The sequence below is a fragment of the Ovis canadensis genome, chromosome 16 (genome assembly GCF_042477335.2).
Source record: "Ovis canadensis isolate MfBH-ARS-UI-01 breed Bighorn chromosome 16, ARS-UI_OviCan_v2, whole genome shotgun sequence".
Taxonomy (NCBI): domain Eukaryota; kingdom Metazoa; phylum Chordata; class Mammalia; order Artiodactyla; family Bovidae; genus Ovis; species Ovis canadensis.
The window spans coordinates 38965039-38991386 of record NC_091260.1 but is presented as its reverse complement, the minus strand read 5'-3'; the positions used below and the strand labels follow the sequence as shown (position 1 = coordinate 38991386).

Genomic DNA, 26348 nt, shown 5'->3' with positions numbered 1-26348 from the left:
CCACAGCCTCTCCAGCATTTATTGTTTGTAGGTTTTTTGATGATGGCCATTCTGATTGGTATGAGGTGGTACCTCATTGCAGTTCTGATTTGCATTTCTCTAGCAATTAGCGATGCTGAGCATCTTTTCATGTGCTTCTTGGCCATCTGTAAGTCTTCTTTGGAGAAAAGTCTATTTAGGTCTTCAGCCCATTTTTTGATTGAGTTTTGTTGTTGTTGTTCTTGTTGTGGTGGTGTGAGCTGTCAAACATTAGTCTTGATATAAAACTGCTTATTTCACATTTCAACTTTGAAGTTTAACAGAAATTTGAAATGACTAAAATTAAATTCTTGCTTTCAAGAAAACATCTCCACACACAATCGTCCCTATTTCTGTGTATAGCACTTCCATCATTCCAGTCATTCAGGCCAAAAACCTCAGACTGACCCTTGACTCTTCTCCTTTCCTCTTCGCCCTATACCTGTTCATCAGGAAATCATGTTTCAGCCCCAACACTGAAAGTAAATATGGGCTCTGACCAGTTCACACCACCTCCACTCTACTCCCTTGGTCCAAGCAACGACTGTCTCTCACCTGGACATCCAAAACAGCCTCTACTGCAGCTTGTTTGACAAAATGGCAGCAATTATTTCCCTCACTATATCGTACTCCTTTCTAACGTGACTTCGTTGCTTTTCCTATCAAGATGTATGATCGGTTGCTCCCAATCCTTCAATCTGTGAAAACTCCATGACTTGCTTCAACTAACATAATATGCCCCAAGTGATGGCGTGCCAGTTCAGAGCCTAGGCCTCAAGAGATCTTGAACTCTTCTTGGTAGATCAGACAGAAATACCTTTTTTAAAAGAATTGCTGCACTAGGTGTTCATTGTAGCGTGCAGGCTCTTTGTTGCTGTGCTTGGTTTCTCTAGTTGTGGCACACAGGCTTAGTTGCCCCACAGCGTGTGGGATCTTAACTACCAAACAGGGATCAAACCTGCATCCCTTGCATTGGAAGGTGGATTCTTAACCACTGGGCCACCAGAGAAATTCCCAGAAATAATTTTTTAAAAAATCATAAAGTAGAATCAGATCCCACTTTGGTTCAACACCCTACAATGAGCCTGTAAAGCTCTACTTCATCTGGTTTCCTGTTACATGCTCACATCCCCTGGTACTCAACACTTTAGGCTCTCCATTCCAGTCACACCAGCTTCCTGGCTATTCTGTGAACACACCAGATACACTCCTGCACTAGGATCTTTACTCCAGTTGGTTGCTCTGCCTGAAATGCTCTTTCTCCAGGAGTCCCTTGGCTAACCTTCCCACTATCTTCTGATAGTCTCTCAAATCTCACCTTCTCAATGAGGTGTCCTCTATTTAATAAAACAGCCTATTCCCATCCCCAACATTCCCAGTATGCCTTATCCTGCTCTACATTCCCCACTTTTTCTTTCACACTGATTATTTTCTAATATACTATATAAATTCAGTTCAGTTTTTCAGTTCAGTCGCTCAGTTGTGTCCGACTCTTTGTGACCCATGAACCACAGCACGCCAGGCCTCCCTGTCCATTACCAACTCCCGGAGTCCACCCAAACCCATGTCCATTGAGTCGGTGATGCCATCCAACCATCTCATCCTCTGTCATCCCCTTCTCCTCCTGCCCTCAATCTTTCCCAGCATCAGGGTCTTTTCAAATGAGTCAGCTCTTTGCATCAGGTGGCCAAAGTATTGGAGTTTCAGCTTCAATATCTGTCCTTCCAATGAACACCCAGGACTGATCTCCTTTAGGATGGACTGGTTGGACCTCCTTGCTGTCCAAGGGACTCTCAAGAGTCTTCTCCAACACCGTAGTTCAAAAGCATCAATTCTTTGGTTCTCAGCTTTCTTTATAGTCCAACTCTCACATCCATACATGACTACTGGAAAAACCATAGCCTTGACTAGACGGACCTTTGTTGACAAAGTAATGTCTCTGCTTTTTAATATGCTGTCTAGGTTGGTCATAACTTTCCTTCCAAGGAGTAAGCATCTTTTAATTTCATGGCTGCAGTCATCATCTGCAGTGATTTTGGAGCCCAGAAAAATAAAGTCTGATACTGTTTCCACTGTTTCCCCATCTATTTCCCATGAAGTGATGGGACCGGATGCCATGATCTTCGTTTTCTGAAAGTTGAGCTTTAAGCCAACTCTTTTCTTTCTTTCTCCTCTTTCAATTTCATCAAGAGGCTTTTTAGTTCCTCTTCACTTTCTGCCATAAGGGTGGTGTCATCTGCATATCTGAGGTTATTGATATTTCTCCTGGGAATCTTGATTCCAGCTTGTGCTTCATCTAGCCCAGCATTTCTCATGATGTACTCTGCATATAAGTTAAATAAGCACGGTGACAATATACAGCCTTGATGTACTCCTCTTCCTATTTGGAACGAGTCTGTTGTTCCATGTCCAGTTCTCACTGTTGTTTCCTGACCTGCATACAGATTTCTCAAGAGGCAGGTCAGGTGGTCTGGTATTGCCATCTCTTTCAGAACTTTCCACACTTTATTGTGATCCACACAGTCAAAGGCTTTGGCATAGTCAATAAAGCAGAAATAGATGTTTTTCTGGAACTCTCTTGCTTTTTCGATGATCCAGCGGATGTTGGCAATTTGATCTCTGGTTCCTCTGTCTTCCGAAACCAGCTTGAACATCTGGAAGTTCATGATTCACGTACTGCTGAAGCCTGGCCTGGAGAATTTTGAGCATTACTTTACTAGCATGTGAGATGACTGCAATTGTGCGGTAGTTCACTATATAAATTATATATGCATATATTTACATACACACACATACACATATATATATGAAAGTGAAGTGAAAGTGTTAGTCATTCAGTCATGTTTGACTCTTTGCAACCCCACAGACTATAGCCTGCCAAGCTCTTCTGTCCATGGCATTCTCTAGGCAAAAATACTGGAGTGGGTAGCCATTCCCTTCTCCAGGAGATCTTCCCAACCCAAGGATCAAACCCAGGTCTCCTGCACTGCAGGCAGATTCTTTACCATCTGAGCCACTAGGAAAGCCCAAAAGGGGATGTTGCCTCCCCATCAGGGAATCAAACCCCAGTCCCCTACATGACAGGTGGTAATACTTACCACTATGTATGTACACACACACACACACACACACATACACACACACACATGGAGAAGGCAATGACAACCTTCACCAGTATTCTTGCTTGGGAAATCCCACGGAAAGAGAAGCCTGGAGGGTGACAGTCCATGATGTCACAAAAGAGTTGTCCACAACTCAGCAACTAAAGTACACAACCATATATAAATATATATATGTATATATAGTTTACCAGGTAGCACTAGCGGTAAAGAACCTGTCTGCCAATGCAGGAAACATAACTTACCAGAGTTCAATCCCCGGGTTAGGAAGATCCCCTAGAGGAGGGCATGGCAACCCACTCCAGTATTTTTGCCTGAGAAATCCCATGGACAGAGGAGTCTGGTGGGCTACAGTCCATAGGGTTGCAAAGAGTCAGAAACGGCTGAAGTGACTTTGCACACACCCATATGCAGAGAAATAGAAAAGATTTACTTTAGGAAATTGGTTCATGGAATTGTAGGAGCTGGCAAGTTTGAATTCTGCAAGGTAGGTTGGCCAACTAGAGATCCAGTGAATAATTGATGTTCCAACTCAAATTCAAAGGCAGCCTGGAGACAAAAATGCCTTCTTCCTCCCTTACTCTCTCTTAAGGCCTCAGCTATTGGATGGGGCCACCCAAATTATGGAGGATAATCTACTTTACTCAAAGTCTGTTCATCTCATCTCATCTTAAAAATACCTTCATCGCAATGTCTGGACTGGTATTGGCCAAATATCTTGATGCCATGACCTAACCAAGGGAACAAAATTAACCATCACACCCTCTTTACTGAAATATAACACCCAGAGGAAAGACATTTTTTTCACAAATGTATCTCCAACATCTAAACAAGGCCTAGTAAATAGTTGGTGCACATGTTAGATGATTCAGTGAATGAATGTCTGAGTCTTAAAATATAAAATTAAAGCCCAAAAGGAATATTGTGAGAATGACTGGAGCTCGGTGAGGTTAGTGCAGAAAGCTCCCCGAAGGATATGTGTTTTCCACATAGTTTTGAAAGCAGACTGGGATGTAATTTGGCAGAAGGAGGAGTGAAGAAACTCCAGGAAATCAGAGTGATGTGTATGTTGGCTCTAAGTAAGAAGAAAGCAAACAAAGTGGGCCTCTAAGATAACCACATCTGATGTAAAGGAGAGGGATGTTTTTCAATTATCCCTGAAAAACTAAACACTTCCTTATTCTCTCTTAAAGTTCCAGAGCATCATTTGTCCATCTACAATCATCAAAAAATGTGGTCTCTTGAACAGATGAACTTTTTCCAAGTGAAACAGAGCATTTACACAAAGCAGATGCATGCAACATAACCTTCAATCATGATTCTCCTGTAGCCACAATAAGATCAGTACAAACGGGAGAAGCCATGCCTGAGATCAAACCAACACTTGAAACTCAAGTCCAATTTTATGACAGTATTACAGGTACCAACCACACCTGGGCAGTTTTCTGTGGAGACAAGCAAAATTCCTGATGCAAAACTGCTGCCAAATTCATTGAGGTGCAAAAGTCTCCTAACATCTGATACTAGTGAAGGCACAGGAAAGTCCCAGGCACCTATTATTTCCACTAAATACCAGAAACTACAGATTGGCTAGAGAAGGTGTTCTTTAAAATAATTATTTCTCCTTATGGTGAATTTAATCAACATCACAAAAATAATTATGGTGACCTCTGTCCCTTTAGGAGTCTCTCTACCTACCTATCCATCCATCTTTCTCTATTAACTCTATCGTGTGTGATGTTTTGCACACTCAACTGATCCAAGGGCATGCAAATTCTAATGTAAATGCAAATCACCCTTCTGCTCTTTGAGTCAAGGTCAGAATGGGCTGCCTGCAGAATTCAGGGTATGGGAGCCTACTAATCAATGGCACATTAATTCAAACCACCCTTCAGACTTGAGTAGTTGCAAATTTCTCTATGGCCAGTTTAGAAAGTAGTCTTTGTTTCTGAGAGACTGCAAAGGCCTTTACCTTAGCATGCAATAAATTGTACATAACTTTTGAGAACAAAAATTTCCAAAAGTCAAGCTGTCCAGAGAAGGCAAGGGCATCTCCAAATATTTGCTGTTCTCTTTTGATAGCAGCACACAATACTGGAGCAAATTATAAGACTACAACACATCTTTCTTTTTTTTCCGTAGTTTCCAAAATGCTTCATTTCAATGCACTGTTTGTCTGAAGTGATTAAATGCTGTATTATTTTAGCTGCAGCCAATATGTATTACAAACTTTACTTATAAACTAGAAGCAACTTAGCAGCAGCAGTAGAACACATTACACAAAATAATTTTGAAAATAGTACTGATTTCCAACATATCTTTTAAAAATAAGATATAAACAACCATTCATTCAGCAACTCATGAGATGTTTTTATTTAAATTATTTATATATTTCTCTTTTAAAATCTAAATATTAATCTGTAACCATATACTCAAACATTAATTCCAAGCTTAGGTATTTTTTTGTACATGCGTACTCAGTCACTCAATTGTGTCCAACTCTTTGGGATTCTTTGGACTAAGGCCTATCAGGCTCTTCTGTCCATGGGATTTCCCAGCCAAGAACACTGGAGTGGGTTGTATTTCCTTCTCCAGGGGATTTTCCTGACCCAGGGATTGAACTTGTGTATTCTGCATTGGGAGGTAGATTCTTTACCACTGAGCCACCTGGGAAGCCCATACATTTTGCATGGAAGGGAGCAACTCAGGACATATTGAGTCCAATATGATACTCAAATGGATTCAAAACATATTTTGCACATTTGATTAGAATCATCTACCAGTGATTAGCAATGATTTTATTGCTAATTGTAGACAGCAACAATAAGTGTGCTAGGGCAAACAGTTATTCTAGGCACTAAGGGAGATTTTTCTATAACTCAGTAAAGATGTCAGCATATTGTAGTTGTGTGTGCAGAATGTTACTTACCTACTGCTAGCAGCATAATCCAAGTTCTTTTTCCAGAATCCCTAGAAACCCAAGGTATATTTTCTGATCCTCTGGGTAGTCTAAGCTTTTAAAATAAATTCCTGTCTGACTTCTACAATTCATTTCCATCTTTGGAGCATATTACATCGTTGATCACATAAGACCAGAGTCAGAAAAATGCTTCCCAGGGACAAAAAAAAAAAAAAAAATCAAAGAAATCACATTTAAATGATCCATTTTCAAAAGAAGGGGGAAATAGTGATTTTTTTTATTGGCATTTATAAAAAGTTTCCATTTTTCCTTTTCATGTTGCTTGATATCAGATATCAACCCTGGTAATTCTCTTGCTGGAAATTTTTTCTGTATAACAGAAGAATATCACCAACAATCCTTTAGAAATGATTTACAGACCCACAAACTCTTACAGTGTAATTTGTAGCTAGGTGGCCTCCCCACCCAACACCCTTCTGAAAAACAGCAAGCACTTTCACAGACATTAGGAGTTCACTATGACGGGGTTTAATTTCATTCCAAGTTAACTTATGTTTGGATTAGTTTATGATTTCATCTAAAGTCAGGTTCATGCCAGGTGTTTCTTAACCTTATTGGGCAGTTTTAGCAGGCTTAATTTTTTTTTTTATAGTCAGGGTAGCTTGAATATCAGTGAAAGTAGTGCTATTTCTGAAAGCCTTTACCTCGCTAGTGATATGATATGCCAGAAAGAATCCATGCTTCTGGCCTTAGGCCTACCCTAAACGGATGAAGAAGAAAGAATATTTATGATACTACAAAAAAATCCTAATATAATTTTCCCTAAATTTGGCCTTTTCTCTGAAAAGCAGAAAAGATAAAAATGGATTTTAAACTCATCTATCTCATAAAATACATATAATTTGACTCTCCTAGTAGAAAATCAGAGATAATGATACTAACCCATTCTCTGCGGTTGATCAGAGGATGCTAAAAACTTCAGTGGTTCTTACATATTGTTTGCTCTATTCTCTTTATTTTTCAGATGCCAAAACTGAAACTTGGGGGCATGATATAACTTGTCCAAAGTTAACAGTGAGTTGCAGAACTAGGGCTTCTGCATAACTAGAGGATAGTTATGATGATCGGTATCTTAATCCAGAGTTATTTATTATGTGCCATGTACTGTCACAGATAATATAACTTTAAATATATATAATGTAACATTGTATTTTAATTTCCACTTTAATATAGCATTCATATTGAAAGCAAAAAAAAAAAAAATACAAGAATAAGGTAAGACCAAAGACTTTAAAGTGCCCTTTTTATTTTCTGAAAATACAAATAAATCTGCCTACAAATAAAAAGTAAAACAGGCAGAAGGCAGTCATTAACACTCACAAACTTGTAGACAGATAAAAGCAAAACCTAGGGCAAAAAACAGCCCATGTGCTTTCAGGACACTTGCCTCTTTTGTCCCCTTATAAAAGTGAAAGTGAAATTTCCTCAGTCATGTCTGACCCTTTGTGACCCCATGGACTGTATAGTCTTTGGAATTTTCCGGGCCAGAATACTGGAGTGGGTAGCTGTTCCTTTCTCCAGGGGACCTTCCCAACCCAGGGATCGAACCCAGGTCTCCAGCACCTCGGGTGGATTCTTTACCAGTTAAGCCACAAGGGAAGCCCAAGAATACTGGAGTGGGTAGCCTATCCCTTCTCTAGGGGATCTTCCCAAGCCAGGAATCAAACAGGGTTTCCTGTATTGCAGGCAGACTCTTTACCAACTGAGCTATCAGGGAAGTCCAAAACGGGGAAGAAATAATAACGCCTATTACAATGTAAGAGTGTAATGATGACAGTTGCTGGCCCTGAAAGTATTTACAAAGTGATAGGTTTTAAACATAGATATGTTTTAAATTCAACATGTTATTGATATTAAAAGACTCAAAAAGGTCATCTGCTAACCCATAAAGAGTATTGATTTCTGAACTTGAATCATCCATCTAACCTCAATTCTTGAGCCCGTGCACAGTCGCTCAATCGTCTGACTCTGCAACCCTTTGGACTGTAGCCTGCCAGGCTCCTCAGTCCATGGGATTTTTCAGGCAAGAATACTGGAGTGGGTTGCAATTTCCTCCTCCAAGGGATTGTCCCAATCCAGGGACTAAGCTTGTGTCTGCTGCACTGCAGGTGGATTCTTTATCACTGAGCCATCAGGGAAGCCCAGCCTTGATGCTAAAATATCCTATTTCACTTGGTAAACAATCAGTAGAATTCTTTCCTACAGAAGTCCTTCTTTGTACACTCCATCTGTCAGGTCATGTCAGCAGGAATGAGTTCAACAAATGTTGGTGACTTACCACGTCAAGAACTACTGGGGAGCTTCCCCGATAGAACAGTGGGTAAGAATTCACTTGCCAATGCAGAGAAAATGGTTCAATCCCTGGTCCAGGAAGATTCCACATGCTGGAATCTTCGTCTGAGCAACTAAGCCCATGTGCCGCTATTGAGCCTGTCCTCTGGAGCCCACGAGCTGCAACTCCTGAAGCCTGTGCACCCTAAAGCCTGTGCTCTAGGGTGAAATCCAACAAGAGAAATCACCACAGTGAGAAACATGGGCACTGCACTGAAGAGCTGCCCCTGCTTGCCACAATTAGAGAAAGCCCAGGTACAGCAACCAAGACCCAGCACAACCATAAGTAAATAAATAATTTTTTGAAATTGAACTACTGGGTGCTGCTGGAGAAACAGAGATGGCTGGAACTGTCTCTGGCCCCAAGAGTTGGACAATCTAGTTTGGACAGATGGAGTATAGAAACATCTAGCTAACTATGATTCATGGCACCTGAATACGTTCTAGAACAGGATGAGTTATAAATTATTTCTAACTCTGTAAGTCAATTTAATTTCATATCTTTAGCTCTGTAAGTTAAATATAATTTAAACTAAAATAAAAGCATAAAAACATACCATAAGATCATCCAAACAACACTAAACAGATATCACACCCTTTGTTTTCTAACTCTATGTCTGTCTTCTACATCATTTTGCTGTCCTCCAAGTCCTAAATGAATTTAGGAAATAATATCCTATGGAATAAAAAGCACATTAAGAAGGTGACATTTTCATATAATAAATCTTACTTTTAAAAAGATAAATCTTGAAAAATTAAATACCAATGCAGTGAGTTCAAGGGAGTTGGTTCTCTGGAGTGGGTAGTGTAAGGTGGTTAGGCCTTGAAGCCAGACCCAAGTTCAAGCCCACCTCTCCTCCTGTTCTATGTATGACTTGAGCAAATCTCTTGATATATTAACTTTCCAGAGGTTTAACTTCCTATCTATGTGCATGTGTGTGCTCACTCAGTTCATGTCTGACTCTTTGCAATCCCGTGGACTGCAGCCCATCAGGCTTCTCTGTCCATGGAATTTTCCAGGTAAGAATACTGGAGTGGGTTGCCATTTCCTCCTCCAGGGCCCTTATTAGTAAAATCCAGATAAAACCCCTTATGACATTGCTGTAAAAGGGAGTATATATTAGGTATTCAATAAATGTAACCACAAAGAGTCAGACAAGACTGAAGCAACTGAGCACATATGCAAATATAACTTATTCCATTCAATTTACTTCCATAAATCTCTCAAAACAATACCAAGTGTCAAAAAGATTCCTGTGTAGAAAAAAAGTGCACGTATCTGTCATATATAAATAAATAAATTGTATCATTATAAATCATATATATAAATTATATATATTGTTGGTCAATTATTAGAGCAGGTTTTGTCATTTATTCTAATTTATTTCTGATCTCCTTGGTCTTTGGTTACTGTTCCCAGGTCAGAATATAAATAAATGGAGGTTTTTTTACTCTGAGATACTCACACACACATATATATATATGTTTATCACATTTTCTCTATCTATTCATCTGTAGATGGACACTTAGCTTCTTTCCATATCTTCGTTATTGTAAATAATGCAGTATAGAAGTACAGATAACTCTTGGAAATACTAACTTAACTTCCTCTAAATATATACCCAGAAGTAGGATTGTTAGATCATATGGTACATCTATTTTTAATTTTTTGAGAAGCCTCCATACTGTTTTCCATAATGGCTGTATCAATTTATTTTCCCACCAACAGTGTGTAAAGATTCCTTTATCACCACATCCTCACTGATACTTGTTATCTTTTGATTTTTTTGATGTTAGCCATCCTAATAAGTATGAGGTGATGTCTCACTGTGGTTTTGATTTGTATTTTTCTGATGATTACTGATGTTGAGCATCTTTACATATATCTGTTGGCCATTTGAATGTTTTCTTTGGAAACATATCTATTCAGATACTTGGTCCAGTTTTAAATAAGGTTATGTGGATGTTTTGGTTGGTTTTGTTTGTTTGGTTGGTTGGGGGGGTTGCTATTGAGTTGTATGAATGCCTTATATATGCTGAATATTAATCCCTTATCAGATATATGGTTTGAAAATATTTTCTCCTATTTCATGGGTTGCTTTTTAATTTTTCTGGTTGTCTCCTTCCATTATTATTATTACTATTATTATTATCATTAAATGGCCCCACACCCTTGTTTTTATCCTGCCACCTGTATTTATCCTCTTCCTTCTCGCCTTTTCCTTTCTTCCTATGGCTCTTTCAATAACACTTACTGGTACTCATGAACATTTTCCCAGTTAATCACTTGGGATGAAAACATGTTCTGACCTTGGCAGAAATCTCAAGACTCCTCTTTCTGAGTCCACAGTAAATACCCTTGAACATTATGTTGATCAACAATTGGAGCAGGATTGTCATTTATTCTGATTTATTTCTGATCCCCTTGGCCTTTGGTTACTGTTCCTGGGTCATTAGAGGCCAACCCATCCGTCTGCTAGCCCTGCAGCTCTGTCGAGCGTATGCCTAAGAAGACACATTACACTATGACAGCTTCACAGACAGTATATTTTGGCTTCCTTTAGTCATATTCAATTGAAATGAAGTCCTGTTGAATATAACTCCCCAAGATCCATAAGATATTGAAAGGTGATTTGTACCCCAGCCCTTGCATTTCAAAACTGGAAAGAGACGAGCTAATTTCCTGTTTTCTCACATAGCATGTGCTACAAAACTTTGGCACATATGCCCAAGATCCACTTGAAGCAAGAAGCATTAGTCTATAATTTGTCTCTAAACTGGCTTTTCATGACACTTTAATGTCATCCTGTGTTTTGATATGTATTAATATTTATAAACACAAAGGCTTATTTATGAGGCCCTTTGTTTTCCTATCAGCTGAAGAGAGGATCTGAAGGAGAGGTTTGTTTAGCTGGAATATGAAGGGAAGTGGTCAAAGATGAAATTGTTTAATTCTTTCTCACAGAGCAACTGCAGAATTACAGATGTCTCTTGAATGCAATAAATTAATTTCAGTCATGCTTGTTTATTTGTACACATGTTGCCAAAGTAAAGACCTAATCCAAAAACTAATGATTTGAGAATCCACTGGGTATTCTTTTGGACCCAGTTCCATTATTTTTCACGTGAACACACAGCCGAATTCTTCTGCAGCACAACATGTAGCCCACTGATTGATTGATTAGGCAGCTAATGCATAGAAAGGCACAGTTAAGCTTACATCTTCAAGCTAAGGCAAAGTTCATCTACTTAAGTCGTCTTCAAATGTAATTAAGCCTACTGGGCTCCAGTTACATGGAACCAGAAACTAGGAAAGTTGGGTTATTCAGTGGAAAGAACAACTGGTTATAATCTAAAGACAAAAATAATGAAAGCATTCAAGGGAAGAAAATTTTTATTAAAAAGAATCAGATGCTGTGTTATTAACTTTTAAAAAAGTAAAACAAACTGTTTCATAATTTGCCAAATAATACTCATCTATGTAAGGTAATAAAAGTACTACTGGTTAGTTTGGGGGAATATGATTTAGGGAAAGAGTTTAAAGTAACATGCACTGGGTAACAGGTATAACATTTTTCTTCATCACACCATCTTTCATATGGTTATCTATTCTGATACATAGGAGAAAACACCACCATTTTCTAAGCACAGTTTGCTGCATGTAAACTGTGCCAAGATCATTCCTGTTACAGAAATGAAAGAATCAAGTTGTGACAACTCATCTGCCGCTTGCCAATTCCTCTAAGGATAACAGCTTTAATGACTTCTATAGTGAAGTCCTTGTGCCCCTGTAGGAATTTTTTTGTCATGCCCACACACAGCCTCCTCAGTTTTCCCCTCTCCTGTTTCCTTAGGCTAGACAGGAGGACCATCAAAGAGACAGGTTGGTAAACTGTCCTCTTAGTGACAAAAGGATATATATGTGTGTTGTGTGTGTGTATGTTTTCAATCGATTAGCACAAAACTCTTACGGAGAAGGAAGTTCCCATTTGCATTAGCAAGTGAATAAAAAAAAACTGTTAAACTTGTAAGACCACAAACCACAAAACTCCTAGAGGAAAACATAGGCAGAACACTTTTTGACATAATCATAGAAAAATATTTTTGGATCTGTTTCCTAAAGCAAGAGAAACAAAAGCAAAAACAAACAAATTAAACCTAATTAAACTAGGTCTAACTAGGACTTAATTAAACTTAAAAAATTATGCACAGTAAAGGAAACCATTACAAAATGAAAAGACAACCCACTGAATGGGAGAAAATATTTGCCAATAATATGACTTGCAAGTGATGTTTGGGGTTAACATCCAAAAGATATAAATAGCTCATATGACTCAATATCAAAAAAACAAGCAACCTGATTTAAAAATGGGCTGAAGATTTGAATAGACATTTTTCCAAAGAGGACATGCAGATGGTCAAGAGGTATAGGAAAAGATGCTCAACATCGCTTATCATCAGGAAAATATAAATTAAAACCACAATGAGATATCACCTTACACTGGTCAGTATGGTTATAATCAAAAAAGAACACAAAAATAAATGTAGCAAGGATATGGAAAAAAAAGAGAACCCTCCTACACTGTTGGTGGGAATGTAAATTGGTGCAGCCACAGTGGAAACAGTATAGAGTTTTCTCAAAAAAACTAAAAATAGAACTACTGTATGACCCAGCAATTCCACTCTTGGGTATACATCTGAAAAAAAAAAACCCACTAATTTGAAAAAACATATGGATCCTAATGTTCATAGCTTTATTTGCAATTGCCAAGATATGACAGCAAGAAAAGTTTTTAAGTTTAATTAGGTCCCATTTGTTTATTTTTGCTTTTATTTCCCTTGCTTCAGGAAACAGATCCAAAAAAATTTTCTGTGATTATGTCAAGAAGTAGTGTCCATCAGCAGCTGAATGGATAAAGACTGTATGTGCTATCTATTGGTTTTCCATCCATTATAAGACTTAAGTTATAAATTTTGAGTCCTAAGTAAGAACGATTAATTTGAGTAATTTCTCTGTGGTCATCTAAATAGCAAAATCTGCAGAAAGGACTGAATTTAATTTGGGGATCCTTTTGGTGGAGGACAAAGGTGGTGAGTGAAAAACTGAAAAGTTAAGGGAGGTTTAGTCATTACGGTGTGGAGCAAAGGTGGTGAGTGAAAAAGTGAAGAGTTAAGGGAGGTTTAGGAAACAGAAACCACCTGTGCATTAGCAGACACTTCTGGGAAGGCTTTGAATTCCTGCAGATCATGGAATTTGGAGGGTTCAAACAGTACAGAGGCTCTTGGTGACATCTGAAGCACATGACTGACATTTCATCTGCACACCTGTACTGTTGTCTTTTGGGGATTTATAGAAAAATGACCATTTTACACTTTGAATAGTTAGAAGCCTGTTACAGAACTCAAGTTCAGTTCAGTTCAGTTGCTCAGTCATGTATGACTCTTTATGACCCCATGAACCACAGCATGCCAGGCCTCCCTGTCCATCACCAACTCCCGGGGTCCACCCAAACCCATGTCCATTGAGTCAGTGATGCCATCCAATCATCTCATCCTCTGTCATCCCCTTCTCCTCCTGCCCTCAATCTTTCCCAGCATCAGGGTCTTTTCAAATGAGTCAGCTCTTCGCATCAGGTGGCCAAAGTATTGGAGTTTCAGCTTCAACATGAGTCCTTCCAATGAACACCCAGGACTGATCTCCTTTAGGATGGACTGGTTGGGTCTCCTTGCAGTCCAAGAGCTTCCCCCAGAACAAATTTCATGAGCTTCATCTAAGTCATAGTGAAAGTTATCCACCCAATACATTCTTTCTAGAATTCAGCATATCTTCAGACCAATATGATACTTTAAAAAATAAGATAAGAGCTAAATAACCTGATGGATCCTCCATTGTACCTTAGCTGCTGGAAAGCTCAAAGCTGAATTATTGGGTATTGTCAGCATCTATGTCATGTTCAGTCACTTCAGTTGTGTCCAACTCTTTGCTATCCCATGGACTGTAGCCCACCAGTTCATGGGGATTCTTCAGGCAAGAATACTGGAGTGGGTTGCCATGCCCTCCTTCAAGGGATCTTCCCAACCCAGGGACTGAACCCACATCTCCTGCATTGCAGTCAGGTTCTTTATTCACTGAGCCACCTGGGAAGCCAGTCAGCATCTATACTGAACAACTATTTAACTTCTACTGCCTTCCTCACTTCAATAGTTTTTGAATTTGTTGCACTTTGATCACTGATTTACTGGGGCTGGTGATCCATAAAAGGCTCTTCACTCTATACTGGTGCTTTAGGTAGACATTACCAGCTGGAAGTGAATGGCCAAAGTATAAATTCTGGTACATCAGTATTGACCCATAACCTCTCACCTCTCCATCTCTTTCACTCGCTGTCTTTCAAAACTCTTGGTCTTAAATACTGGGCCCTCCCTCTTCTCCTGAGACCCTCCCCTCCTCATGGTTTCCTGTCCTTCCCACCGCAGTAAGTTAGTCACTCAGTCATGTCTGACTCTGTGACCCCATTGACTGTAACCTGCCAGGCTTCTGTTCATGAAATTTCCCAGGCAAGAATACTAGAGTGGGTTGCCATTTCCTACAGGAGATATTTCCAACCCAGGGATTGAACCCAGGTCTCCTACATTGTCAGCAGATTCTTTACTATCTAAGTCACCAGAGAAGACTCACAGCCCCAGTGAGTCACACTATAATCTTACTTGCCAGAACCCTAAACATTTTGGTCCCATTTTTTTTTTTCCAACTACAATCACAGTGAAAACCTTTACCTTCATATCAATCCTTAGGCCAGTTTAATTACGTGCATTCCATACGTCCAGCCCCGGAAGCCAGTCACCCCTAGTGGAAAATATATCTAAACTGTATTGATTGATGCCAGTGTAGATTTGTGGACTTCAACTTTGGCTTGGCTTTGGCACTACTTGGTGATCTTTACATGTGCACAAAGTTGGTTACCTTCCTTATTTTTCCATAGCAGATTCTTTAAACCTTTACTACTTTCCTCTTTATGTACCACCTTTTCTGTTCTTTCCCCCATACTAGTATCATGATTTAAAATTCAACAAACACTACTGAATTCCTTTCTTCAGCTCCCAATCACATCTCAACTTCCCTCTGCCCTAGTTTGCTTTGAAATTGCTCTAGCCAAAATTTTCAGTGTCCTCTTTGTTGCTAAAACCGGTGGATATTTTCTAACCCCAATTTTACCTAATCCATCTATATATTTTTCCTTATAAAGCTCTCCTCTCTTGGCTCTCAATTTCTATCTAACTTCTCCTTCTCAGCCTGTATCTAAAATTTATCTCCCTTTGCCTGCCCTTTAACCGCTGTTACTCCCTAGGTTGTACCATCTTCTCTCCCCTTTCTTCTCTCCCCATAACATACTAATCCTATCCCATAAGTACTGAAAGTGTACCACGAACACACCCTTCTTTTCTAGGTTCCAGATCCATACATCTAACAAGCCACTGGGGATTCAGCATTAGCTTTTGTTTCCAGCAGGGGTTAGGTCAGCCTTGAGAGCTCATGTTATTGGGCCCATGAATAGCCTTCATCCTCACCAACATGGCTATTTGATTCACACGTCAACTACGACAATACTGGAGTGGCCAATGACAGAGACTAGCTGATGTCTGCTGCCAAGTCCTTTTGATTAGCTAATAGTTTAGTGTCTCTTTAGTGAGAGATGCTCTCTGGGGGACAGTAATATGAAATACAAAGATATTCCCCCTTTATGTCCATTCCCATAGGTCCACTTGTCTCTAGCTTGAAACTCTCTCATCTCCAGTTTCCTACAGACTGAACCAAATCTTTTGGCACTGCCAGTAAGCGCATGTATACTGTGTATAATCTAACCTCAGGTTGCTTCTCCATCTACAAAAGGTGGATGACCAGGCCTGCTGCGTAAAGTTCTGTCCACTATGAAAATTTCCCTTCATATTTGACCTTCAAAGCCATGTCTGAGCGAGGCTATAGTGCAGCCACCTTCAATTTTTGGCTTATACCACATTCCTAACCTGATTTATCCATGAACCAAGTTTGGGCCTTTATTCTCCTTTGCTTCCTGGTCCTAAGGAATTCTCCCATAAGTGCAAACCAAGGAAGGCACAAGTACAACAGTGGTAGAAGACACGGGAGTCTGGGCTACCTGCTCACAGAGCTGGCGTTTCCTGTACTGGTCCCACTTGGGCTTTATCTTAGAGGCACCACACTTCCATCTTAAGACAGGTTAATATTGTCCTCACTTGACTTTCAGGTTTGGTAGTCTTGATAATACTCAGGAGAGTAGTTCTGGCGACATGAGTATTTGATGTCTCATGGTCATGTGCTCTAGTATCAGGGCTCTACAGCACAGCTTGTTATTTTTTAATAGGCATATAATTTTATACTGCAGATGGCATGGCTTTGCCTCAGAACTGAAGAGATCTGCATTATGAATCCCCCACTGAAGCTTGTCATAAACTCGAAACGGTGTCTTATCCCACCAGGCATATGTCCAATGACACAGTGTCTTGCAGATTATATGGTTAGAGCAGTAAGTCTCCTTACCCTGCAACCTGGAATGGATGCAGAGTCTTTTCCTATTCTGGACCTCTCTCAAAGCTGGCAGTCTTTGTGTTACCCACTATGTTAGTTGGAGCAATACTAATAGGCATGGAATTGCTACTGACTGGGAGGTGCAATAATCAATAATGGCTTTCACTTTGAAAGAGATGTTCCAGCACACCCCAGACCACTAGCCACCTAAAAGGGTGGTGGGCCCCTAAATTCTTTTTAAGCTTCAAAACTTAACTCCTCCCCACTGGAGTACACGTATGTTACCAAAGCCATCAATGTATTTCCACTATGTACTCATATGGTCTGACTAGTATGATGCCCTTGAAGTGATGTTCCACAGTGTTGTGGTCCAAGCGTGGGTTGGAAAAGAATTTCCAGACATGAGACAGAATGAGAGGGAAATAAAGTTTATTAGAATGGGAGACACTGTTAGACCAGCGGGCCAGCTCAAGGGAGAGCCGACACTGAACAGGGGTCCTTAGTCCACTTTTATACCCAGGGTACAAGGAATGGGATCGGGGTCTTGCAGGTCATTTGCTGATTGGATGAGGCATGTATCCTGGGTGAGGGAAGTGAAATGAAGTCACTCAGTTGTGTCCGACTTTTTGCGACCCCATGGACTGTAGCCTATCAAGCTCCTCCATCCATGGGATTTTCCAGGCAAGAGTGCTGGAGTGGATTGCCATTTCGAGTGGGGCAAATACCTTCTCCCTGTAGGGTAGGAGGGGGACACAGTTTATACTGTTCCATTAATAGTTACAACAAGGGGAAAGGAAGGATGATAAGGGTCTGGTTTTTCCATTCCTGCATTCCAAGACCCTCCTTGGTTTTAATCTGCTCTTTTGTCCTTGGGTCACCACATTCTTCCCTCTCTTTAATTTTAGGGCCAGTTCTTTGGCCCTTTTTGATACCTTGCTTATGTCTAACTATCTACATATCTCCCTTCCTAGGCATTTGGGAACCCCGTCTCAAAGGAAAAGGGGTGATGATCACTCTGGCTTCTTCAGGCTGTACAGGGGCATCATGGGGCTCTGGGTTCCCTTTGCCTGGTCTCTGTCAGGGTGCATTTACAGCAGGAGATGAGAGTCCATGGAATGATATGGTGGCTTGTTTCAGCATTGTCTGGGTGTTGGCCAGGGAATATTGTTGTCAAACCATCACTTGGAGATTTGTTGTATTCTTGAATAAACAAACTTAAAATTTAAAGATACATGGCCCAAAGATTAATAGAAGTAGAAAAGCTTCTGAGGAGCTAGCCAGGAGAACCAGGAATAGACATTGATTCATGACGTTAGTGTTTCTCTAAGTATGAGAAGATGCAAGAATTTGGGCTCATAAAAATCTTTAGCTGAAAACATCTGACTCTCTGAAGGCCAGTTCTTCTGGGTTTTTCCCAGAGCACAGAGTGTCTTATTTCTGATCTCCACTGTGAACTCCTTTCAAGGGTGTTGAAGGTCAGCAGCTTGCAGTGGTCACGATGTAATCTTTGTAGAGATAGCTGGCAAGTAAGTGCCAGATTCCAGTCAGCAGGGTCCCTGCAGAGCCACATATTAGACCATGCTTTGTGGGCATTTCATGGCAGTTGTGTCCCATGGTGCTGAAGAGGCTCCTTCCCAGGTCTAATGAAGATTTCATTGACAGGTCACTCAGTGTGCTGTTACTAGACCAGATCTTGCAAGTAGCAAAGTCTCTGGACCATACCTCTCTTACTAGTCTCTTGGTCCAGAAAAATATTCCCTCTTGTTGCTTCTTCCCATATCTAGAGTTCAGTTCAGTTCAGTTCAGTCACTCAGTCGTGTCCGACTCTTTGCAACCCCGTGAGTCACAGCACGCCAGGCCTCCCTGTCCATCACCAACTCCTGGAGTTCACTCAGACTCACGTCCATCAAGTCTGTGATGCCATCCAGCCATCTCATCCTCTGTCGTCCCCTTCTCCTCCTGCCCCCAATCCCTCCCAGCATCAGAGTCTTTTCCAATGAGTCAACTCTTCGCATGAGGTGGCCAAAGTACTGGAGTTTCAGCTTTAGCATCATTCCTTCCAAAGAAATCCCAGGGCTGATCTCCTTCAGAATGGATTGGTTGGATCTCCTTGCAGTCCAAGGGACTCTCAAGAGTCTTCTCCAACACCACAGTTCAAAAGCATCAGTTCTTCGGCGCTCAGCCTTCTTCACAGTCCGACTCTCACATCCATACGTGACTACTGGAAAAACCATAGCCTTGACTAGATGGACCTTTGTTGACAAAGTAATGTCTCTGCTTTTGAATATGCTATCTAGGTTGGTCATAACTTTTCTTCCAAGGAGTAAGCATCTTTTAATTTCATGGCTGTAATCACCATCTGCAGTGATTTTGGAGCCCCCCAAAAATAAAGTCTTACACTGTTTCCACTGTTTCTCCATCTATTTCCTATGAAGTGATGGGACTGGATGCCATGATCTTCGTTACATTATTACAATCATTGATCTCATATGGAACTGCATATCAGCATTTTATCACAGGCTCAGTCACACATTTGGTAATGTAAGAAACAATCTTCTGAAACAGGCAATATAGAAAATAATATAGCTAGAAGTTATTAGTAAGATCGTAAGTAAGAATTAGAAGTCAAGAACATTCATAGCCCAGTATACCCCAGGTCATCTAAGTTAAATGATTGTAGCCATGTGTTAATCTCCTGGTTGTACATCATGGAGCATCTGACCTTTATCCAAAGATTGGTTACTGAGATAAGCTTTATAAACAAACTTAGAGTATCCTTTTTAATAACTTAACTAAACCTCTTAGCAATATAACAACAAGGAACTATCTCAGAAGTGAGTCTTAATAAACACGAGATCTTAATTAACAAAACTAAAAGCTTAGTTTAACAAGTAACAAATGATATTCAGTGAAACATGATTTTTTTCATTATGAGGGCATTAACCCTGTAGCCAAGGAAATCTTTAATCCATCAAATAAAAATGAGGTTTTTCAAGGAGCAGGAAAAGCCAAGCGGCCATCTTGGATTTCCCATAGCCCTACCTCTTTGATTTACAGCTACTGTTCACCCATTTTTAACTCCCCGATTTAGGAGTAGACTGTTGCCATGGTTTAAAGGACACCAGGATAGCTAAAGTCTAAATGTGAGGGCTTATTTTTGTAGAAGCAGAATGAGCTTGTCTACGTGTACCATAATCTAAAATAATGCTTCTTTACCAAAGTAACAAAAGATTTTAAAAACAAATATAAATCACTTAAAGGCAAAGAAATTCATAATCAGTTATCAAAAGCTGCATTCTAAGAAAACTTTGTTCTCTTAATATAGAGAGTAGACTAAATTACAGTCTGTTACCAGTTTACCAGATAACAAACAAGCAAAATTTGTTTATTGGTTAATCTTAGAAAAGTCTTTTCCATAAATCTTGAAGCAGCAGTATTCTTGCAAAGGCATCAGAGTGAAACCGTATAAGGCACGTTTAAAATCTGATTAAATTGCAATTGACAAAGTAGCATGGTCATTGCTGTGATATGCAACATTTTGATATGGTAACTAGACTTATAAATGACCACATTTTATCAGGGCATATCAGAAACATATGAATTCCACATAATTTTAGGATATCTATATTAGTAACATCCACCATACAGTATAACCTGAGAAGATTTTGTAATTTAACATGTTCAATGAACCCAGGTAGTGTAATAGCTCTTTGGGATAACACAGGGGCCCTCTGAAGCACCCCAAAGTCAGCTAGAAGTCAAGTTATTTAGGAAGTTTTGTCGATAAATATCCAAAGGGTTTATAACAGTCAGATAGAATCATATAGATCACTGTGAAACTATATATTCACTTAGCCAAAGTAACAAAGGAGATTTCAAAGGTAAACACAGATCAGATCACTTCAGAGGTAAAGGAACTTAAAATCCATTATCAAAGGCAGTTCAACATCTCAAGAAAACTTGTATTTGTTAGGAAATTAGAATGGGAAAAAGGAGTCCAAAATGGCGGTGGCTAAAAGACAAAGAAGAGAAAAGCCTGTGAACATAGAACAAAGGAAAATCCCAGGACTGGAGTGAGGATCTCGGGTAAAAAAACAACCCTCCTAGCTAGCCCAGTTTACATAGGGCAGGCTCAAGGGGAGGAGAAAAAAAAAAAAAACATATAAAAAGAGGAGCCAAAATTAAGCTGGTGGCTTCTCTTCTCTTTGCATCTTTTGGGTCAGCCCGCCCTCATGCCTTGAGGATGTATTTTCCTTTGCTTGCCAATAAAACTGAGCTATAACACCGATTTGTCCTTTCCTTCAAAATTTTGCTGCAGCAAGACAGAACCAAGGAAATTACACATCCCCTGACATATATGGTGCCGTGACTCGGATTTAACCTGGCCAAAACAACCTTGGCTCTGCCCCCACAAGGCAGAGACCAAGCACAGCATAAGCCCAACTCCGTGAAAGCTCCCGAGGTGGAAGCTGAATGCGAGGAAACCCCAGCGGAGTGGAAGTGACAAGAAGCCTACCGTGCTGGAAACCAGGACAGCAAAAACAAACTTGGCAGAAAGCTCACGCAGCTGTCTCAGACTCCAGAAGACCTCCAGTTAAGGTAGAAAGTCCTCGCTCCTATGGCTGGAAGGACATATGGCTAATGAAATCTTAATTCCTTTACAAGCTCTTGTTTCTTGTTTCCTTGAACCACCTGCGAGCAGGCCAGCAGCAGCGGGTGCACCATGGTATCCTGAAGGCTCCACTATCTGCGGTGCCCTAGTAGCTGTTGCCCAAGCAGATGGGGGTTCTTCAGTCCTTAATCTTCTTTGTGCCAAGGATCAGGCCAATGAAAACTGTGAGCATAGGTCAGGTGTTTAGCAGATCTTCCAGCAGGTTATGAAGGGCACATTTTCCCCACTGTTTTTTCCTCCTGTCCTTTAGCTCCTCTCTCCTGGGACTTGAGCCCAGCCAAAACCCATGGTGACTGGCTTCAGGACCTAATGAAGCTCAGGCTCTGATGTCTCATTACAAAAATCCAGTGAGAGACGCAGTGATAGGTAAGAGGTGGATTTGTTCGGATTCCGACAGAAGCACACTCCACAGGGTGTGGGCCATCACAGAGGAGAGTGCAGCAGCCATGGAATGTGGTGTGGCTAGTTTTCAAGAGCTGGGTGATTTCATATGCTAATGAGTGGGAGGATCGTTCCAACAATTGGGGAACCACTCACTCCTAGGTCTTTTGACAGTGACTTGGAACTGTCCTGGCACCTCTGGGTGTGTCATTTAGCTTGCAGATTGAGGATCAAGGTTTAGTTGAATATGACTTGTCATCTTGGACCCATTTGATTTTAATTAGTTTATGTTATACCTTGGGCTATGTCATACTTTTAGTAAGTTCTGCCCTGCCCCCTTCGCTCCTGTGTTATGCTCTTCTCCTGAGCCCCATCCAGGCCCACAATGTTGCCTCTACAATCTTCTGGCAGGACGACTAGAAAACAGCTGGCCCCTGGGAGGGAAATACTGTATAATATCCATCCCTGTAGAGATTCAGGCCTTCATGTTCCATGTTTCCCACAACATGTGTGACAGTAGCGCCTCTCAGGGGACACACTAGGGTGGGTGACAGTACACAATGCTTGCTAGAAGTTCGTCTGTTGGTGGCCTCCCTTCAAGGGCAACTGGGCTTCCAGGGACAATGTTTGCCACTTTGGGAGTTAGCCCTGTAGGCCATTTGGGCCCAAACCCTTACTACCCTTCTCTTAAAGTTACAAACATACCCCTGGATCAAATCTCCATCCTGCTTTTAGAGAACAGCTGGTCTGTTGCCTCTTATCAATTTGTTCTTAAGCCACTTACTAACCCCTACAATCAGGACCCTGCCCCCTTGTAGGCAACACTGCTCCACCCCACTTATTATTAAAATATTCTTAATGCCCCTAATAGGACCAGATAACCCACTCCTTTGTCATTACTTTTGTTATTACCTAGAGTGGGTCTATGACAATGAAATGTTTACCATTTGAAACACCCTAAACTGTTCTTGTGAAGGACTAGGGGAAAAAATTCAGTGACTTACATTTCCTCAGAGCAATGAGGATAAAACTTATGGCTATTTCACCAGGTTCCCAGTCTCAGGGCACAGACTTGGATTACTTTCATTCATGGTATCTATTCCCATCCGCGGTGGACAAACTGGCAATGAGTTAAGATTACAACCCCTTAATCTTACCCAGCACTGGTCATGCCGGAGACGTTGGAGACACCCAACTCCAGTCTGCGGGTCCTAGGAGGTCCACCTGCCTTGACCTGCCTAGGGATCAGGTCCTTGAAAGGTTGTCACGCCTCAACCTTCTTGGGGATCTACCAATCCAGGGGTACCAGGAGGTCGACATGCCTCAACCCGCCCAGGGATCCAATTCTCAGGAGGCCAACCTGCCTTGATCCGCTCGGGGATTCGATCTCCAGGAGGCTGTCATGTCTCAGCCTGCCTAGGGATCTGCACCCTGACCCGGGGAGCCTGGCTCTCAGGTTGCAACAGAACTGGGTAGGATAAGCTTCAGAAAGAGTCACCCCTAAGGAAGTCCATCCGTGGAAATAGAAGGAAGCCTATTAGCTGTGGGACTGTGCCTGGTCTCATCAATAACTCAGGAGTCCAATGAGAACCACTGCCCTTCTGAAAAGGCTAAAAGAGGCCCCCCAAAAGTTTACCAATCTGGACATAGACTCTTATGAGGGACAGGCAGCTATAGCAGCAGGACCCTGCTGCCTCTTTAGATGAGATGGTCCAGACAGCCACCAATACCTTCTATAACAGAGAACAGGAGAGGGAGGCCAAGGCCCAGGAAAGGGATAAAAAGAAAGAGATAAGGCATGCCTAGATTCTGGCCACCCTCCAGGAAAGCCCTATGGCAAACCCCGAGTCCTTGAAGGACCAGGCATGAGGCAAATGCCTAATCTGTCGGCAGCCAGGACAATCGGCCAGAGTGTCCAAACCTCGACAAGTCTCCTAAAATGGCTTGCTACAAATGCCATCAATTTGGACATTGGGTGGCACTCTGCCCTGGGGACCCAAGAGCCTCAAGGTCAAGTGCCAAGCCTTCCCTCATGATGGTTCAACAGGACTGAAGCAGCCTGCTCCCGCCAGCCCGCCTGTCACAGATAACCAACATGGGGCTGGAGCCAAGGGTGCAACTGGATGTGGCAGGTAGGTCCGAGAAATTCTTGGTAGACACAGGGGCTACCTACTCTGTCCTGACCTCCTACTCCAGAGCCTACTCCTCCCAAACTTGTACCGTTTTGGGGGATACAGGAAAAACAATTACAAAAGATTCACCTGAACACTTCTTTGTTGCTGGGATGGGCAAATATTTTCCCACCAGATACTCAGGTGGCCCCTGAGTATCCTATTCCCTTATTGAGAAGAAATCTTTCCTTGCCTTCAAAATATTGCAGCTATTGCAGTCTTAATAGAAGATGCTTTAAAACTCTTTCGGGGCTAAATTATTTTTACCAGACACCAAGTGAAACAACTCCTGAATGGGAGAGGCCATTTATGGATGTCTGATCAAAGAATCCTCAGGTATCAAGTAGTACTGATGGAAAATCCAGGCTTGAATATATCCCCTTGTGAAGTTCTTAACCCTGCTACCCTCTTGAGTACTCCTGAGGCCTCTCTTCCCTTTCACTCTTGCCTAGAAACTTTGGACCATTGGACAAAACCTCAAGAGGGATTGTCAGAAGATCCTCTAACCAATCCTGAGGAAATCTGTTACACTGATGGAAACAGCTTTGTTTTGGATGGAAAAAGAAGAGCTGGATATGCAGTAGTCTCCAATTTTGAGACCATAGAGGCTAAACCTTTGCCACTTCAGACCAATTAGTTGAGCTCATAGCCCTGACTCGAGCTTTAGAGCTGTGAAAAGGAAAAAGAGTAGCCATTTACACTGACTCCAAGAATGCCTTTCTGGTGCTACATGCACATGCTGCTATTTGGAAGGAAAGAGGCCACTTGACCACCAGAGGGTCCCCAGTCAAATATGGTGATCAGATTCTTCGACTCTTGGAGGCAGTCCATCTGCCCACTGAGGTTTCAGTCTCCCATTGCAAAGGACACCAAAAAGGGAGGACGGAAGTGATACCAGGGAACCAAGTAGCCCATCAGGCAGCTAAGAGAGCAGCATTACAGAAGCATGACCTAATAGGCATTGCCACCTTAGTTCCACAGACTAATTTGCCAGAAATTCCTTCATATACTGAAGGTGAGACTCGTAAATCTAAGAGTGAGGGCTTTCAAGAAGATCATAAGGGGTGGTTCCAAAAGGAGGGACTTCTTTTTTTGCCTGGGGACCTTCAGTAGAAGTTGGTTAACTCCTTACATGCCACCACTCATTTAGAAGAAGGCCCTCCAAAGATTACTAAAAAGGTCCTTCAGAGGAACAGGCCTTCAAACGACCATAAGGTAAGTGGTCTCCTCTTGTGCCACTTGCCAATTAAACAACCCCCAAGGAGCTCGAAGACCCCAACTGGCCCAGCCCATCCAATGACGTGGGACCTACGCAGGAGAGGACTGGCAGCTGGACTTCACCCAGATGCCAGTTTCTCAAGGGTATAAATACGTTTTAGTCATGATAGATACATTTCACAGGATGGATTGAAGGCTTTCCCACCTGGACTGAGAAAGCTGAGGAGGTGGTAAAAAAAAAAATGCTCCATGAAATTATTACAAGATTTGGTCTGCCCAGGTCTTTGCAAAGTCACAATGGGACATCATTTACTGCTAAGGTCACCCAAGGGGGTCTCTAAAGCATTGGGCATTACTTATTATCTCCACTGTGCCCGGAGGCCTCAGTCTTCAGGAAAAATAGAAAGAGCCAACCAATTCTTAAAATCAGTGATAAAAAAGATTACTCAGGAGGCCTCCCTGGGATGGAAGGAAGCTTTACCAATAGCTCTCCTCCATACCCATATTGCCCCTAAGGAACAGGTTGGTCTTAGTCCTTACGAGATGCTATATGGAAGACCTTTTGTTTATGTCAATGACCTCTTTCTTGATCCAGTCCTTCCAGTTTTATACCAAGGCCATTGGACAATTCCAGCAGGATATAATCTTGTCTGGTGTCAACCAGGACCCAAAAGATTCTAAAAAGCCACCACTATATGTTCCAGGGACAAAAGTCCTAATTAAAGTCTGGAAAGATTGGTCCCCAAAGGCTCAAATGCAGCCGACATGGAAAGGCCCCTACCCTGTAATACTTTCTACCCCAACAGCAGTCAAGTTTCCAGGACATGACTCCTGGATTCACTACTTATGAATCAAATCATGGAAGAAAACAGAAGAGGACACTCAATCCACCTGTGAGACCCTAGGAGATCTC

The 26348-nt window shown here is 41.4% G+C and overlaps 1 protein-coding gene across 2 annotated transcripts in view; it reads right to left on the bottom strand.

Moving 5' to 3' along the window:
• MOCS2 (molybdenum cofactor synthesis 2) overlaps nt 1-22125 on the bottom strand; it is a 57172-nt gene extending 35047 nt beyond the window's left edge. The window contains exon 1 of one of the 2 annotated variants that reach the window (XM_069556575.1): nt 21510-22125. The gene's annotated coding sequence lies outside the window, so the exon portion shown is untranslated. The remainder of the gene's footprint in view (nt 1-21509) is intronic. The other variant, XM_069556573.1, reaches the window with a different exon arrangement.
• Nucleotides 22126-26348: the final 4223 nt, after the last annotated feature.